The 18299-nt window shown below is 39.4% G+C and overlaps 1 non-coding gene across 1 annotated transcript; it reads right to left on the reverse strand.

Moving 5' to 3' along the window:
• Positions 1-2347: 2347 nt before the first annotated feature.
• LOC123567776 (small nucleolar RNA SNORA64/SNORA10 family) lies at positions 2348-2479 on the reverse strand. Its single transcript, XR_006690879.1, has one exon. It is a non-coding gene; the product is annotated as a small nucleolar RNA SNORA64/SNORA10 family (small nucleolar RNA).
• Positions 2480-18299: the final 15820 nt, after the last annotated feature.

The following is an 18299-nucleotide window of genomic DNA, read 5'->3' on the forward strand; positions in this document are numbered from 1 at the left end:
AACCCTAGTACACCAGTTGGGACACCACACAGTGAAGAGGTAGAATACTCCTTGAATCTGGACTGTGATTAGTTTAAGATGTATGTTGAAAATCTTGATTGTGGTGGCAGTTATATGACTGTATGCATTTGTCTAAACTCATAAAGTTGTACACTTAAAAGAATTAATCTTACCAAATATATATTATACACCCCCCCAAAAAAAAAGGTAGCAGTACCATTATGACTCACAATGTCATGACTCTTGGGAACCTGTTTATATTAGAACCATACAGATCTGCTTGTCTCTGCAGTTCCCTAAGTCCATTTATTTAATGCTGGTTACATCATTACACATGTCACTGGATCATCTACTGTGTGGCCTGTTTCCAATAACTCTCTCCAAGGTAATTATGGAGATTCATTGATGATGACCACAAATGCAAGTCTCACTCAGAGAATTATGGAAAATGTGAACAATAACCCATTTTGAGGTTCTTTAGTTTACAGTTTAAAATTGTGTAGCATAAAGGTAGAAGAGCATGTTTCCCAACTCTATCTTCTCTTGAACTCTTTGGGCTGAAGGTGATCTCCTCTGATCCTGACCACCCTCCTGTCTTCCACATACCACCACTAGAATCACTTACCAAAAAAAGTTATCTTTTTTTTCATGTTAAAAAGTGTTCAAGAGAAATGAGTTTTTCTTTTTCTTTCTTTCTTTTTTTTTTTTTTTTTTTTTGATGGAGTCTAGGTCTGTTGCCCAGGCTGGAGTGCAGTGGTACAATCTTGGCTCACTGCAACCTCCACCTCCCAGGTTCAAGTGATTCTCCTGCCTCAGCCTCCCGAGTAGCTAGGACTATAGGAACGTGCCACCACACCTGGCTAGTTTTTTTTTGTATTTTTAGTAGAGATGGGTTTTCACCATGTTAGCCAGGATAGTCTTGATCTCCTGACCTCGTGATCCACCCACCTCAGCCTCCTAAAGTGCTGGGACTACAGGCCTGAGCCACCACGCCTACCCAAGTTTTTCTTTCTTTTCTTGTGTGGCAACTTTCCATTATGCCTGGCATTCCGAGTCGTGCATGTGTGCAAGGTTTTGCAAAATCTGAGAGGTAGAGAAGAGGCCAAAAGATGAGGTGTGAGGGACATTTCACAAGTTATGAAAATAAAAATTCAAAAGGTATCACTAAAACTATCCTACTAAATTATATTATTGATAGCATCCATTAAAATAGGCTATTATCAAAAAGACAAACAACAAATGCTGGTTAGGATGCAGATAAAGGAGAACACTAGTACACTACCGGGGGGAATGGAAACTGGTACAGCCACTATGGAAAACAGTATGGATGTTCCTCTAAAAACTAAAGATAGATGTACCATACAATCCAGCAATCCCAATAGTCACAATATGGAATCAGCCTAAGTGTCCATCAATGAATGGATAAAAAAAATGTTGTGTACATATACACAATGGAATACTCTTCAGCCATCAAAAGAATGAAGTTCTGTCATTTGCAGTAACATAGATGGAACTGGAAGATATTATGTTAAGTGAAATAAACCAGGCACAGAGACTAATTCAGAATAACGGGTGGAGGAAGTGGAAATATTGCATGTTCTCACTCATATGTGGTAGCTAAAAATGTTGAGCTCATGGAGGTAGAGAATAGAATAATAGTTACTAGAGGCTGGGAAGGGTTGGGGATGGGAAATAAAGAGAGGTTGGTTAAAGGTGCAAAAATACAATTAGAAGGAATAAGTTCTAGTGTTCCATAGCATAGTAGGGTGACTATAATTAACAATAATTTATTGTATATTTCAAAATAGCTAAAAGAGAATATTTGGAATGTTCCCAACATAAAAAGAAATAAATGTTTGAGGTGACAAATCTCCCAATTACCCTGATTTGATCATTACACATTGTAGCATGTTTAATACATATCACATGTATCCCATACATATGTGCAATTATCATGTATCAATACAAATTTTATTAAACTATCATTCATAGCATCCATTATTTTCTTTCTTTCTTTTTTTTTTTTTTTTTGAGATGGAGTCTTGCTCTTGTTGCCCAGGCTGGAGTACAATGGCACGATCTCGGTTCACTGCAACCTCCGCCTCCTGGGTTCAAGCGATTCTCTTGCCTCAGCTTCCTGAGTAGCTGGGATTACAGGTGCCCACCACCACGCTTGACTAACTTTTGTATTTTTAGTAGAGATGGAGTTTCACCATATTGGCCATGGTGATCTCGAACTCCTGACCTCGTGATCTGCCCGCCTCAGCCTCCTAAAGTGCTGGGATCACAGGCATTAGCCAGTGTGCCTGGCAGCATCCATTATTTTCTTTTCTTTTTTTCCCCCAAAAGCGATCATACTCCTAGAAATGGGGAGGCCATTCTGGGCAGGTCTCTTGTAATTAGGAAAGCCTTCCTCTGCCTCCCAGAAAACAGGCCAACCACACACTGGACCTGTGTGATTAAACGGAGCTGAGAGGCCTATTTTATGATTTTAAAACTTGTTAAGTTTCTTTAGTCACCATTAATCTCTGCCACAATCACATTTATCGCTCAGGCCACCACTACCAACATTACTTCTTAGTTTCATTCAAAGGAATGTTGTCAAATATGTGGATTTCTTCTACCCTGAAATCCAGATAAAGAATTTTGATGAATACAAAATATGGAATTAGTTTTTTAGCTGAAAAACAATTGCTCAAGATCTTGGTTGGCCTGGAAGGAGAATTTATTGACATTTGCCTTTGTTTTTCTTTCTAACTAGAGTGTGCTGGGCTTCTCCCCTCCCAACTTAGAAAACAGATGGCAGTTCAGGAACAGTTTTTGTTTTGATTTTTTTTTTTTTTTTTTGAGACGGAGTCTTACTCAGTCGCGCAGGTTGGGGTGCAGTGGCACGATCTCACCTCACTGCAAGCTCTGCCTGCCAGGTTCACGCCATTCTCCTGCCTCAGCCTCCGGAGTAGCTGGGACTACAGGCGCCGCCACTACGCCCAGCTAATTTTTTGTATTTTTGGTAGAGACGGGGTTTCACCGTGTTAGCCAGGGTGGTCTCCACCTCCTGACTTCGTGATCCGCCTGCCTCGGCCTCCCAAAGTTCTGGGATTACAGGCGTGAGCCACCGCGCCCGGCCAGGAACAGTTTTTAATAATCTAACTTCACAATAGACAGATCTGATGGGTATTAATATAAGAGAAATAAACTATTATAAGCTAATGCTCACTGTGAGCTCTGTGCTGTGCTAGGTAGTTCTCTCCTGTTATAGCATTTACTTAACTGCACAACTAATGTTTACTCAGTGTTTAGTACTTCTTTTAAACGCAGCTTAGCATAATACAGAGGTTGGCAAATGTCCGTGGACTTTGGAATTACTTGGAGAGAATGTGACAAATGTTTCACCACCCCCAGAGTTGCTGATTCAGCTGATGGGGATGAGGGTTGAGCACCTGCATTCCTAACACATTCTCAGGTGATGTTGATGCTGCTGGTCTGGGGACCACACTTTGAGAATCACTGGAATTGTAGTTAAAAGCAGTGACTTTGCTATCAGACTGATCTGGATTTGAGTCCTCTAACTTTGGATACATTTTGTAACCTCTTGCCATTTCATTTCCTCATCTGTAAAATTATACCTCCAATATTAACTATTTTGGGGATTAAATGAGATATATGTGTAGTGTTTAGTACAGTTTTTTATGTGTTAGAACTCAGTAAATGTTAACTGCTACTAGTGCAGCAATTACTTACAGTGCTATTGTTATTACTAAATAGAATTAGAAAATGACTGATTTCAAAATCATTTTTAAATTGTCAATGCCACCTCTTCTCTTTACCTAGAGCTGAGTGCCAACATCTGTTATGACATCATAATGAGATTAATAACTAAGACTCTAAGGAATAACATATTGGATTTTTCATATTATTATGAAGGTTCTCCATCATAACTTAAGAAAAATGTATAAATTATGTGTCATTTTATATTTTAAAATTATTATTATTATTAGTTATTGGGGACAGGTTCTCACTCTGTCAGCCAGACTAGAGTGCAGTGGTGTGCTCATAGCTCACTGTAACCTTGAACTGCTGGGACCAAGTGATCCTCCTGTCCAGCTAGTATGTGTGTGTGTGTGTATATATATATATATATATATATATATATTTTTTTTTTTTTTGAGACACAGTCTCACTCTATTGCCCAGGCCAGAGTACGGTGGTGTGCTCATGGCTCACTGCAGCCTCCATCTCCCAGGCTCAAGTGATTCTCCTACCTCAGCCTCCCAAGTAGCTGGGACTACAGGTGTTTGCTACCACACCCAGCTAACTTTTGTACTTTTTGTAGAGACAGGGTTTCACCATGTTGCCCACGTAGGTCTCAAACTGCTGGTCCTAAGTGATCCCCCCACCTTGGCCTCCTAAAATGCTAGGATTATAGGAATGAGACACCAGGCTTGGTCATCATTTTTTTTTTTTTTTTTGAAACAGAATCTCACTCCGTCACTCAGGCTGGAGTGCAATGGCATGATCTCAGCTCACCACAACCTCCGCCTCCGGGTACAAGCTATTCTCCTGCCTTAGCCTCCTGAGTAGCTGGGATTACAGGAGCCCGCCACTATGCCCAGCTAATTTTTGTATTTTTAGTAAAGAGGAGGGTTCACCCTATTGGCCAGGCTGGTCTTGAACTCCTGACCTCAGGTGATCCACCTACCTCGGCCTCCCAAAGTGCTGGGATTACAGGTGTGAGCCACTGTGCCCAGCCCTGGTCATCTTTTTTAATAAGAAACATAACCCTGAAAAGAATCTCTAGGGAAAGAAGTTGTAATTGACTTAATTTATTAACTTCACTAAACATTATTGAATATATTATTATGGGCTAACTAAAAAAAATTCCATTCAGTGGGCACACACTCACACACACACACACCCCAAAACAAACAAAAAGACAGGAAACTTCACGAAATATTGCTTATTCATATGCAATATTTTAGAAGCGTTACCATATACTTTGGCCATAGAAAATTCCAATAACTCATTCAAATGAAATTAGCCTGCCTCTAATCTGCAAAAAGAGAGTCTCAGAGATGGCACAGTATGTAAGCTGGAAAGATACTTATCACCTATTAACCAAATACTGACGTAGCATTGCTATCAGTTGTATGATTGCAGACACCTGGAAGGTCACCCTAGGCTCTTTCAACCACTGGCATCTAGATTCTTGTTATGGGCTGAATGTGTACCTGCCAAGTTCATATGTCGAAATTATAGCCCCCCTGTGATGATATTAGGAGATGGGGCTTTGGGAGGTGATTAGGTCATAAGAGGGAAGCCCTCATGAATGGGATTAGTGCCCTTATAAGAAGATAAGTAAGACAGATGATCTCTCTGGACTATATAAGAATATATGATAAGACAGTCTTCTACAAACCAAGAAGAGGGCAATTCACCAGCTTCCAGAACTGCGATAAATACGTGTTTGTTGTTGAAGCCACAGCCTGTGGTATTCTATTATAGCAGCCCAAACTGTTTAAGGCAATTCTTTTTTATATTTATGCAGAACTACTAAAAAATAAAACTGATGAGTTAACACCAAAGGTTTCATTCAAATCATTTAAGACAAGGATGATAATAGTCATATTAAAGAAATGTAATTTTCCATGTTGGCTTTGAATGTTCTGATATCCATAGTGAGATTTTAAAAAATTAATACATGCACTTGGATTCTTTGCTTTGCAGGTCTCTTGGACATTTAAGTAGAAGTGACATTTATTACCCAATGCTTACTAACACTGTAGCTCAGGGATGGGCAAACTACAGCCTCCTTTCCCCACCTCTGTCATTTTCTAAATAAAGTTTTATTGGAACACAACCACTCTCTTTCACATATTGTCTCAGGCTACATTTATGCTACAGAAGAGTTGCCAACCTCTGCTATAGACAGTTACTTGGAATACTTTGTAGAGAAGTGTGGCGAGAAGAAATGTAATCTCTTTCCTAGAAATATCTACCCAAAGAGATAATTTATTTTCAGTAAAATAGTTTCCTAGTACAGTAAGAAATTAGCCTTATAGTTGATTTCCCATTCACCTTAGACTGAAATGTTCATTCACTAGCCCTTCTGAATGCTCAGTGTCATTACAATGATGTATCCACCAGCCATGGGCAACTCTCTACTCTGGGCCAGAAGTCGTCCTCAGTTTTGCATTATTCTTGCTTAATTTTAAAAGTCAAACTTAGTTTATTAAGGTTAATAAAGTCCCAGAACTTCATCAATGGCTACATAACCTTTCTCTGGAAACCACATTGTTTTTTCTGAAGTAGTAGTTCACTTTAAGCATCTATAAACCTATTTTATTTTATAGAACAGGGCATTGGCCTGCCTTTAAAAATGAGTTTCTTTTTTTTTTTTTTTTTTTTTTTTTGAGACAGAGTCTAGCTCTGTGGCCCAGGCCCAGGCTAGTGTGTGGTGGCACGATCTCAGCTCATTGTAATCTCTGCCTCCCAGGTTCAAGCAATTATCCTGCCTCAGCCTCCTGAGTAGGTAGGATTGTGTGTGCCACCACGACAGGCTAATTTTTGTATTTTTAACAGAGATGGGGTTTCACCATGTTGACCAGGCTAATCTCAGACTCTAAGTTTCTATTTCTCTAACAAATGTCTTTCCAAGTACTTGAGGTACAATTTCTATGATGCTTCCAAAAAAAAAAGATTAACACATATTTGTTGGGTGAATAGAGAGTATGTATCAGAGTGGGAGGAACATGAGAGTTCAACTCTCAGAGGTTCCTCTTCCTGCTAGTGTATGATAACCCTCTGAGCCTCAATGTCCTTATCCTTAAAATAAAGGCAAACTCTATCTCATAGGATTGTGGTCAGGATTTTAAACAATGCATGTGACATGCATAATGAGAGCCAACCACTTTATAAGTGGTGATTTAGTGAATGCCAGTGAAGTGGGCTTAGTCATTTTTCTTTTCAAATTTCTTTTTGATTTAATTGGATTTTCTTAGAGGTGAACTAGATGCTTAAAAGTAGTCATGCTTACATTTATTCAGTCAACCTTTAATACATTTAGGATGCGGTGCCTTTACTGAAACAACAGTTTCAAAACAGTTTGTAGCTTGAACTGGAAAGAGAATATGAAGATAAAGGTCACCAGAAGGCTCTGGCACAGCTCTGGTGTCGTCGATGCTACTTAGAGCCCTAACTCCCTTACCCGCTTTCCCCAGCCCTTCAGTGCTTCACACAGTGGCCAGAGAATGAGCATTTGGATGATTGTCTGTCAATCCTCCATCCTGAGAAGAGAGGCAATAACTACCCCTGCCCAGACGATCCACCGCCTTGGAAGGCATTCATTCCATCCTCTGGGGGAGTGATGCTTAGAAAAGCCCTGACCTGACGGCATGCTGAAAGATCTGAATTGCAGTCCCAGTTCCGCAATCCGTCAGCTGTGTGACCCCAGACACAGCAATCTGCACCATTCTGAGTCCTAAGTGCCTTCAGTAAATTAAATGAGATCTCTGTGATCCTTCCAGATTTATAGCCTTTTCCATCACGGAAGTGAAGCATATGCATGAACTTTAAAGGAATAGGGGGCTATATGCCAGCCTAAAATATCCATTCTGATTTGGGATGGGTTTCTCAGACGTTTATTCTCAAGATATCCCACATTGGCTCTTTTCTCTGCTACTAAGATCTTACCCTTGCAATAATCAGGTTTCCAGAGGTATGGAACACGATAAATTAGTAGGCTCCAGAGGGCTACTAATGGCTGTCTCCTACCTACTTAAATACTCATAAATAATCACTCAGTCACCCATTCTAGAATCTTGCTAGTGTTTGCATTGTACTGACTGGTGGAGCATCTCAAATCTGAAATTTGAAATGCTCCAATGAGTATTTCTTGTCAGCGCTCAAAAGTTTCAGATGTTGGAGCATTTCGGATTTTGAATTTTTAGATTTGGGATGCTTGACATCTATAAGAAATAAATTTTTGTGTGTTTTTTTTTAAAGAAATTACCTAGTCTCAGGTATTCTGCTACAGAGCAGAAACCAGACTAAGACCATGTTCATAATAGTGGCTCATCATTTGTTTGACAATATATTTGTTATTAAAATATTTCACTGTGACAATACTCACTGTAATAAATTTTATTCTAGAAACAACTTTCTTTAGGGTATTATTTTTACAATCTGAGGATTATACAAAACCACCTGATAAAAATAGGCGCAATAATTCTTGGGCTTTTAGTTTCAAAGTCTGTTTTCCCATCTGTTACCCAAAGTTTGGGTCTACACAACCAAAGCAAAATGTAGGATTCTGTAATTATCCTTTGACTCAGAGACAAATAGAATATCAGTAGAAAAGGGACATCTGTGCTCATCTGATTCAATACAAATCAGAAACGTGATTATTTGAAACATCTAACAACCATAGAGGACAAACTGCTTTATTGAACCCATGAATTCAAATTCTAATCTCATCTGGAAACACCCTCACAGACACACCCCAAAGTAATGTTTAGCTAAATATCTGGCATTTGGGTCCAGTCAAGTTGACACAAACAATTAACCATCACATCCCACATCTCTAAGGCCTTCGTGGCACCTAATACAAAGTAGGTGCTCAGTAAATATTTTCTTATTGAATGGATGAATGAATGTATTTTTATTATTTCCAGTGAAATTGTAAAGATGACTATGGACGAAGAAACTACAAAGTTAGTAAAAAGTAACTGACAGACCGTCCTTAGCTTGCTAGCCTGCTGACAGATTGTACTACTTAGATTGATTGACAGTTACTCTCAGAGTATAACTGTATAACTGTGGTAGAAACAGTTGACGACTCTGAGAATAACTCAAAGTAGTAACATATCTACATATGGGGAAGACTCCACTTGAGTCTCACTGATCCTCAAAGAAGAAACTCAAAATAAATGTGCTATGAGTTTAGTTTAGATCCAGTCCAGATGCTATTTGAAGAAAGAAGGGAAAGGAAAGGAAAAGAAAGAAAGAGGGAAGGAAGGAAGGAAGGAAGGAAGGAAGGAAGGAAGGAAGGAAGGAAGGAAGGAAGGAACGAAGGAAGGAGGGAAGGAGGGAAGGAGGGAGGGAGGGAAGGAGGGAGGGAGGGAGGGAAGGAAGGAAGGAAGGAAGGAAGGAAGGAAGGAAGGAAGGAAGGAAGGAAGGAAGGAAGGAAGGCAAGCTCAAAGTTACTTGTTAGTTCTTTAAAAAATAAGTACAAAGAAAAAATTTTTTTTCTGGCTGCCAATCTGTTAAAAAAATTAAAAAGTAATATATAGTTTGGGGTTGTAATTATCAGGCTATTGTAATTTGCCCTAGTTTTTGTACAGTTTTATTTATTTCAAATGTCCAACTTTAAGGAGAAGATAATAGACTTCAAATTATGGATAGAGAGATTGTAATAGAAATCTCTTCAGATACTAAGAAACCCAGTTTTCATTTCATTCTCTTTGACATTTCATTCTCTTTGATCTTTAATATCCTTATCATTGGTCCTAAAACCCACTAGCTCTTTTTGGGTTACATAAACATTATTAACTTCAGATATTCTACAAGCCATGCATGTTGACTTGGGGTTCTAGTTTTGGCTATTATCTTACGCAGACTGGTGCTGTCTACCAGCAGCTTGGTACACACATTTTTTTCCTCACCAAAGATGGATCAAAGCAATAAAGTAGCATAAGTTTTGTGAATAGTGGGTTTGACAGTAATGGCCAAGACATATCCTGGTAAAATGTATCCACCCAGCAGCATTAATTTTTACATGTAAAGTTGTCCCTTGGTATTCGTGGGGGATTGGTTCCAGGACCCCCATGGGCACCAAAATGTGCAGATACTCAAATCCCTGATATAAGATGGTGTCGTGTTTGCGTGCAACCTATGCACTTCCCCTTATATATTTTAAATCATATCTAGATTACTTACAATGCCTAATATAATGTAAATGCTATGTAAATAGTTGTTGCATTATGTTGATTTTTTATTTGTGTTATTTTTATTGTTGTATTGTCATTTTAATTTTTTTCAGACATTTTTGATCTGTGGTTGGTTGGATTTGCAGATGCAGAATCCTCATATACAGAGGCCAACTGTAACTCATATGTTTTCAAGAGGATCTTCTCAATATAACAGTGTGTAGTTTCTGGCCAAGCACAGTGGCACACACCTGTAATCCCAGCACTTTGAGATGCCAAGGGTGGCAGATCACTTGAGCTCAGGAGTTTGAGACCAGCCTGGGCAACATAGTGAAACCCTGTCTCTATAAAAAATACAAAAATTAGGCGGGCATGGTAGTCTGTGAATGTAGTTCCAGCTACTTGGGAGGCTGACCCAGGAGGTCAAGGTTACAGTGAGTCATGAGTACGCCACTGCACTCCAGCCTGTGCGACAGAGCGAGACTCCACCTCAAAAAAAGAAAAGAAAAAAGAAACTGCAAGGATGAACAGATCAGCATAGGTGACGTACACCGAACAAGGTAAAAAAGATAGAAAATCATTTGGAGAGGTGGCCAGAGGGCACATCAAGAAGCACCTTGTACATTGGTAAGGACTGTGGATTTTATGGTGATTAAAATTTGCTGTGGGGTTTTTTGAGTAGAGGAATGACTTAATCTGTATAATGTTTATAAAAGGATCCATTTGGCTGCTGTGCAGAGAAATAGACAGGACAAAGTGGAGAAGCCAGGACACATACAGGAATCTATGGTCGTTGTCCTGGCGAAAGCAATCCACGACTTGGGCCTGGTAGGGTCAAAGGTGAAAAGTTACTAATTCTACATGTATTCATTGATGGATTGGGTATGGAGAGGGAGAGAAAGGGGAGTGGTCAATAAGATTCCAAAGTTTTGGGCCCAAGCAATTGAGTAAAACGGTGGTGACTTTTACTGAGATAGGAAAAACTGAGGTGGGTCAGTCTGGGGCAGGGAGAAATATGAAATTCCATTTAAGAGCTGTTAAGTTTGAGATATCTATTATATAACCAAGTAGGTATGTCAAGTAGGCATTTGTTGGTTTTTATAATTGTATTAGTCAGGGTTCTCTAGAGGGACAGAACTAATGGAATATATATAGGGGAGTTTAGTAAGTATTAACTTACACAATCACAAGGTCCCACAATAGGCCATCTGTAGGCTGAGGAGCAAGAAAATCAGTCCAAATCCCAAAACTGAAGAATTTGGAGTCCAATGTTTGAGGGCAGGAAGGGTCCAGCATGAGAGAAAGATGGAGGCTGGGAGGCTGGGCCAGTCTAGTCTTTTCACATTTTTTTTTTTTTTCTGCCTGTTTTATATTCTAGCTGTGCTGGCAGCTGATTAGATGGTACCCACCCAGATTAAGGCACACCCAGGAACAATACTTTGTATCCTTCAATCCAATCAAGTTGATACTCAGTATTAACCATGACAATAATCAATATATTTTATGCTTCAAAATAGTTGTAATCAGTATTTCACACTTCAGTATAACTTTCTTTTTTTTATCTTTTATTTTAGATTCAGCGGTACATGTGTGGGTTTGTTATATGGGTATATTATGTGATGCTGAGGTTTGGGGTACAATTGATCCCATCACTCAAGTATTGCACACAGTACCCAATAGTTAGTTTTTCAACCCTTGCTCCCCTTCTTCCCTCCTCCTTCTAGTAGTCCCCACTGTCTACCATGACCATCTTTATGTCCATGAATACCCAATGTTTAGCTCCCACTTATAAGTGAGAACATGTGGTATTTGGTTTTCTGTTCCTGTGTTAATTTGCTTAGGATAATGGCCTCCAGCTGCATCCATGTTTCTGCAAAGAACATGATTTTGTTCTTTTTTCTCGCTGCATCAAGTAGGCATTTGGATATGAAGTCTGGTGTTCTGGAGATAGAAATGTGTAAGTTATCAATATCTAAACTAGTGCTAACCTGTAGAAATATAAGGCAAGTTACGTGTGTTTTCTAACAGTGTTATGTTAAAAAGTGGGAAAAAACGGGTAACATTGATTTTAATAATGTTTTATTCAACTTAATACATCCGAAATCTCATTTTATTATGTAGTCAATATGAAAATATTGCTGTGTTGTTTTGCATTCTTTTTTTAATAAGTCTTTGAACTTCAGTATGAATTTTATGTGTATAATACCACATCTTGATTCAGACTTAATAGCCACGTGGCTAGTGGCTACTGTTTTGGACAGCACAGGTCTGGATGGTATTTAAAGCCAATGGACTGGATATTGAGAGTCAGTATAGATAGAAGAGAGAAGAAGCCCAAGAGACCCGACGACTGAGCCCTTGGAAACTCCAGCATTTAAAAGTCAGGAAAAGGTAGAGGAGGATCGCCAATAGAAGAGAAAAAGAATAGAAATGTTGTCTTGTTAGAGGAGGGGGTTATGGGCGTATGCATTTATCAAAACTGATTGAACTGCACACTTAAAATTTATGCATTTCACAATATGTAAATTATGACTCAATTTTATAAAGCACATTCTAAAAATAGAAGAGAGAGAGAGAGAGAGAATCAAATGGAGAAACAGTGAGGATGATGTGGGGTACCAGAAGCAAGTGATCAACTATGTCAAATGCTGGTAAGAAGTCAAGTGAGACAAGAACAGAATTAACCAGAGAATGGGCAATGGAAGGTCATATGTCACTGTGGCAAAAGAATATTTGAGAGAGGGGATGAAAGCTTGATTAGAAGCTCATTCAAGTGAGAATGGGAAGCTTCTGGTCACAGATGGCTGATCTAACATGTGCTTTTACTTCTGCTTGCCCTGAAACCTGACTAAATGACAGTAAATGGAATTCGTAATGACTTATCCACACCCCTGCCCCACTCTAACATGTACAGTTTGGAAACTGGAAAGCATCTAGAGAAGCGTAAATGACTGAGATCTATGAAAGCTGAATTCCTAGTCAGCTCTGGGGAAAGCAAAGAGCAATTTGGCACCACAGAACCCACCAAAGGCTCAGGAATCTGTAATACAGGTTCAACCAAAAGTGAGTGGTGTAGGTGGGCCTGGGAACTGTTTAAAAAGCAATTTGATACGCAGATCAGGGTATCAGCATTTGATACCCAATGTCCAGGGGTGACATTAATACAATGAAAGGAAGCTTTCGGAAATCAAAAATATGAAAGCTGAAACAAAAATCTCAGTACAAAGACTAGAATGTAAATTGAGGAAAGTAGAGTAAAAAATTAAAGAGAAGGAAAACAGCAGAGAAAAGTGAAAGAGAAAATTAGATGATCAGTCCAAGAGGTCTAATATCTCAATGATAGGAATTACAGAAAGAGGGAACAAGAACAAAAGAACACACATGAAGAAACAGTCAAAGGAACAATTCAAGAAAATTTCCCACAGTGGAATGACAGGAATTTCTAGATTAAAAAGGCTCACTGGCTAGTGCAACAGCTCATGCCTATAATCCCAGCACTTTGGGAGGCCGAGGCAGGCGGATCATGAGGTCAGGAGTTTGAGACCAGCCTGGCCAACATGGTGAAACCCTCTCTCTAGTAAAAATACAAAAAATTATCTGGGTGTGCTGGCGGGTGCCTGTAATCTCACCTACTCGCGAGGCTGAGTCAGGAGAATCACTTGAACCCGGGAGGCAGAGGTTGCAGTGAGCTGAGATCACGCCATTGCACTCCAGCCTGGGTGACAGAATGAGACTCCATTGCACTCCAGCCTGGGCGACGGAATGAGACTCCATCTCAAAAAAAAAAAAGGGCTACCACAAGCCCAGCATAATGAATGAAAATAGACCCATAATAAGTCGTCCCACTCTAAAATGTCATAATATCAAGCCAAAAGAGATGAAAGAATAGGTCATATACAAAGGATAAAGAGTAAGAATAGCTTTGGATTTTTTAACAACAGTGGAAACTAGTTATTGTAAAACAGTGTTTTTATAATTTGAGAAAAAACTATTTCTGTCTTAGAATTTATATACACGAAGTCCTAAGTGTGAAGATAGGCTAAAGACATTTTCAGACATGCTAGTTCTCAAACATTTACTTTTTAGTTACTGCTGGAGCAGTAGTGTGATGAGAGAGTATGTCAAGAAAGAGGATGACATGTCCCACCAAGTGGCTCCGACTCAAGAAAGAAGGGAAGGGAATCCCAGGATGTAGGTGATGGAGATTCCAGGGTACCCAACCGTGCAGCAGCCTCAGAGAGCAACCTGAGCAGATTGAAGCAAGTCTCCAGAAAACATGGCTCCAAAAAGATGAAACTGATATATTTGAACATATAGAAAGAACATCCACACTTCTGGAGAAGACTGGGGTCAAATTGCTGATAAATGCTTACATAGCTAAGCAAATTTTAAAAAGAGTATTAATTTTAGGAAACATCAAAAGATCTTAAATAAAAGGTAACCCTGACTTATCACAGGGCTTGGTTGCAAGTAGTCACTTTTTCATAATAATGAAACACTGAATACTGATCTAACCATAAAAATACTTTGACTCTATGGGAAGACGGGAGACTGGAAGTGTACATGTGTGTGCAGGTGTGACTAGGAAGGGGTATGGGGAGTGCTGAATCCATGCATTCCTTAAAGAAGTCAGGATCATGTCCAAAACTTGGAAAACAATCAAGAAGAAGCAATACAAGAAAATTATTTAGAATTATAGCCATCATTTTTTTAAAGCTAAAAGACTTGAGGCCGGGCACAGTAGCTCAAACCTGTAATCCCAGCACTTTGGGAGACCGAGGCAGGTGGATCACAAGGGCAGGAGATCAAGACCATCCTGGCTAAGACAGTGAAACCCTGTCTCTACTGAAAATACAAAAAGAAAAAAAAAAAATTAGCCAGGCATGGTGGTGGGTGCCTGTAGTCCCAGCTACTGGGAAGGCTGAGGCAGGAGAATGGTATGAACCCGGGAGGCATGAGCCGAGATCGTGCCACTGCACTCCAGCCTGGGTGACAGAGCGAGACTCCATCTCAAAAAAAAAAAGAAAGAAAGAAAAAGAAAAGACTTGATCACAATTACTTGGGAAGTGAAAAATAGGGAGAAGAAATGAAAAGTTGTCAATTGCAGCACTTTTTGGCTCTCTAATCTATTCACCTATATAAATTTGATTTAAAAGTTTAAAATTTTTTTCAAAACATGGAATGATGTTATAAAATGAAGACAGAAAGTATACAGCAACACTGTCCAAAAGAACTGTCTTCAATTATGGAAATTACATGCAATGATAGCCCCTTGAAATGTGACTAGTGTGACTGGGGAATTAAATTTAGAAGTTTATTAAATTTAAATCAATTTACATTTAAATAGCCACATATGGCTAGTGGCTGTTATATTAGACAGTGCATCTATATACAATGACCTGCTCCTATCTAGAATCAACTTTGCTTTTATAATTGAGCCTTCTTTCTTCTTCTTCTTCTTTTTTTTTTTTTTTTTATTTCTAAGCACTTTTAATTTATTTATTTATTTTACTTTCTCAATTTTTATTTTAGGCTCTGGGGTACATGTATAAGTTTGTTACACGGGTAAATTGCATGTCACTGGGATTTGGTGTACAAATGATTTTGTCACCCAAGTAGTTAGCACAGTACATGACGGGTTGGTTTTTTACCTTCACCCTCTTCCCATCCTCGCCCCTCAGTTAGGTTCCAGTGTCTATTGTTCCTTTGTTTGTGTCCATGTGTACTCAATATTTTGCTCCCACTTATAAGTAAGAACATGTGGTATTTGGTTTCCTGTTCCTGCATTAATTTACTTAGGATAATGACCTCCAGCTGCATCCCTGTTGCTCCAAAAGACATGATCTCCTTCTTTTTTATGGCTGCATAGTATTCCATAGTGTATATGTGCCACATTTTCTTTGTACAGTCCATCATTGATGGGCACCTAGGTTGATTCCACGTCTTTGCTATTGTGAATAGTGCTGCAATGAACATACGGGTGCATATGTCTTTTCAATAGAAAAATGTATATTTCTTTTGGATATATACCCAGAAATGGGATTGCTGGATCGAATGGTAGTTCTGAGTTCTTTGAGAAACCTCCAAACTGCTTTCTACAGTGGCTGAACTAATTTACATTCCCACCAGCAGTATATAGGCATTACCTTTTCTCTGCAATCTCACCAGCACCTTTAGTTTTTGATTTTTTAAGAGCAGCCATTCTGACTGGTGTGAAATGGTATGTCATTGTGGTTTTGATTTCATTTCTCTAATGATCAGTGATGTTGAGCATTTTTCATGCACTTATTGGCCATGCGTATGCTTTCCTTTGAGACATGCAGTTGACCCTTCTTTCTCCTGCATAATCTTTTTGTCTGTCCTGTGAATCCTTCCTATCAGCATGCTAAAATGTTATTTACCTTTTTTTTTAAGTGCTGTTACTTTGACCCCCATCCCTCTGTGACTACCCACACCATTTTCTGTTTCTATATAGCGAAACTCCTCAAAAGACTTCTCTATACCTCAGCTGTCCTACACAGCAGCCACTGGCCACATATGGCTATATGCATTTAAACTAACTGAAATTAAATAAAATGTAAAATTCAGTTCCTGAATTTCACTGTCCATGTTCCAATCACTCAATAGTCACGTGTGGCTCTTGGCTTTGCACTGAGGAGAGACAGATATAGAATATTTCTATCATCTCAGGAAGTTCTATTAGGCTTTGATAGAACTTTAAGCACTGATAGGAACAGGAGGCAGGGCCAAGTAAATGGGTACCTTGCTGGTAGTTTGGTAGATTTGGTGCTGGAAGGATAAGAAAATTATCTCCTAATTATTCTTTTTTTTTTTTATCAGTGGAATGAAAAATAAGTTCGTCAGCTGAGAGTGAGGAAAAGAGAAACGACGCAGCAAGTATGAGAAGGAGAAGGTAGAAAACAACCTTTCCAGAGAGCAGGAGAGTGAATTGATAAAGGAAATAAAGAGTAGATGTTCCTCCTCTTCCTTAGCCTGGTTATGAAATTAAAGACAATAGAAATCATTATGTTTTCTTTTCATATTATTGTTGTTGTTCTCAGTGTTGCTATTAAAGAGGTCGTCCTTAACACTGGGCAGTCTAGATGGAGATGGAAGCATGAGCCAATTTTTCATCTACTCCTTTTCCCCTGTAATTACTTTGAAATCAGGGATCACTGAGAAATCTCACTGTCGTGTTATGACCACAACGTACACAGCAGGAAGGAAGGGGAGGTTCCTTCCTGGAGATGTTTTGCAGTGATAAGATGCGGGCACTTCCTCAGTCAAGGGTCTTTTGATTTTAAGAAAGAGAAACCAACCCAAACAAACTTGAACAAGAAAAGGAGATGGACTATAATGATACATGGGTGCCTCCTGGAACTCACAGGAGTACAGCTGGTCCTTACAGGAGCTTGACCCTGGGGGAGCCAGGAGACTAGAAAGTTCTCAGGAACAGGCAGAATCATGTTTCAAATCTCTGTATCTCTCTCCCTCTTCCCCAACCCCCCGCTCCCATAAATATGGTCTCTCATGTCTTCTCCACAAGAAGCATTCTTTTGTCTTCTCTACAGAAAAGACCACTTTTCTCTACAGCATTCTCAGCACACTTGATGGGTAAAAGATGGCCACTCCCATAACGTCCTCAGTTCTTATTACCTCAGAACAAGCAAACTTCTCAGAGAAACAAGAGCATCTCAGTCTTAGTTACAAAGTTCTGAGAGAATCTGATTAGTCGAACTTAGGACAACTGCCCAATGTGGGTTCAAAGAACTCTGCTGGGGGACGTGGCCACAGGTACAAACTTGACTTCCAAGGCCCATTCCCCCAGAGTGTGGGGCAGTTCTCAGAGCTCCTTGGCTCCACCCTCTGGGAAGTCCTTTCTGTTCTATTACCTGCCTTGGTCACACTTGAAGTAGGTATTGAGCCACACAGCTTTCCACATCCTGCCCTGAATTAGGGTGGTGCCTCTGGCTTTTTAGACCAGGCTTACAGTTTCTTTGTACTACTGAACGACTCCCTCAAAAACCAGGAGGCCCCATCTATCTGCTTCCAGACATTTCCATGAGCAAATAACCATATTTAGAATTCTCTTTGAGGGACTTTTTTTATTTCTGCTTTATTCTTTTGCTTTCTTGTCCTCAAAACATCCTCCCTCTCCCTCTCCCTCTCCCTCTCCCCCGCACCTCTGTGGCCAGTACCTTGATTCAAGTAATTTTATCTTCTAAAGTTTTAACAAGTTGTAAAAGTTGATCTAACCTTTGCCCTGAGGCATTTAATCAACTGATACACACACAAGTATGTATGTATGTATCTAGGTGTATGTGTGTGTGTGTGTATACATATATATATATATTTTTTTCTTTCTTTCTTTTTTCC

The sequence above is a fragment of the Macaca fascicularis genome, chromosome 11 (genome assembly GCF_037993035.2).
Source record: "Macaca fascicularis isolate 582-1 chromosome 11, T2T-MFA8v1.1".
NCBI lineage: Eukaryota > Metazoa > Chordata > Mammalia > Primates > Cercopithecidae > Macaca > Macaca fascicularis.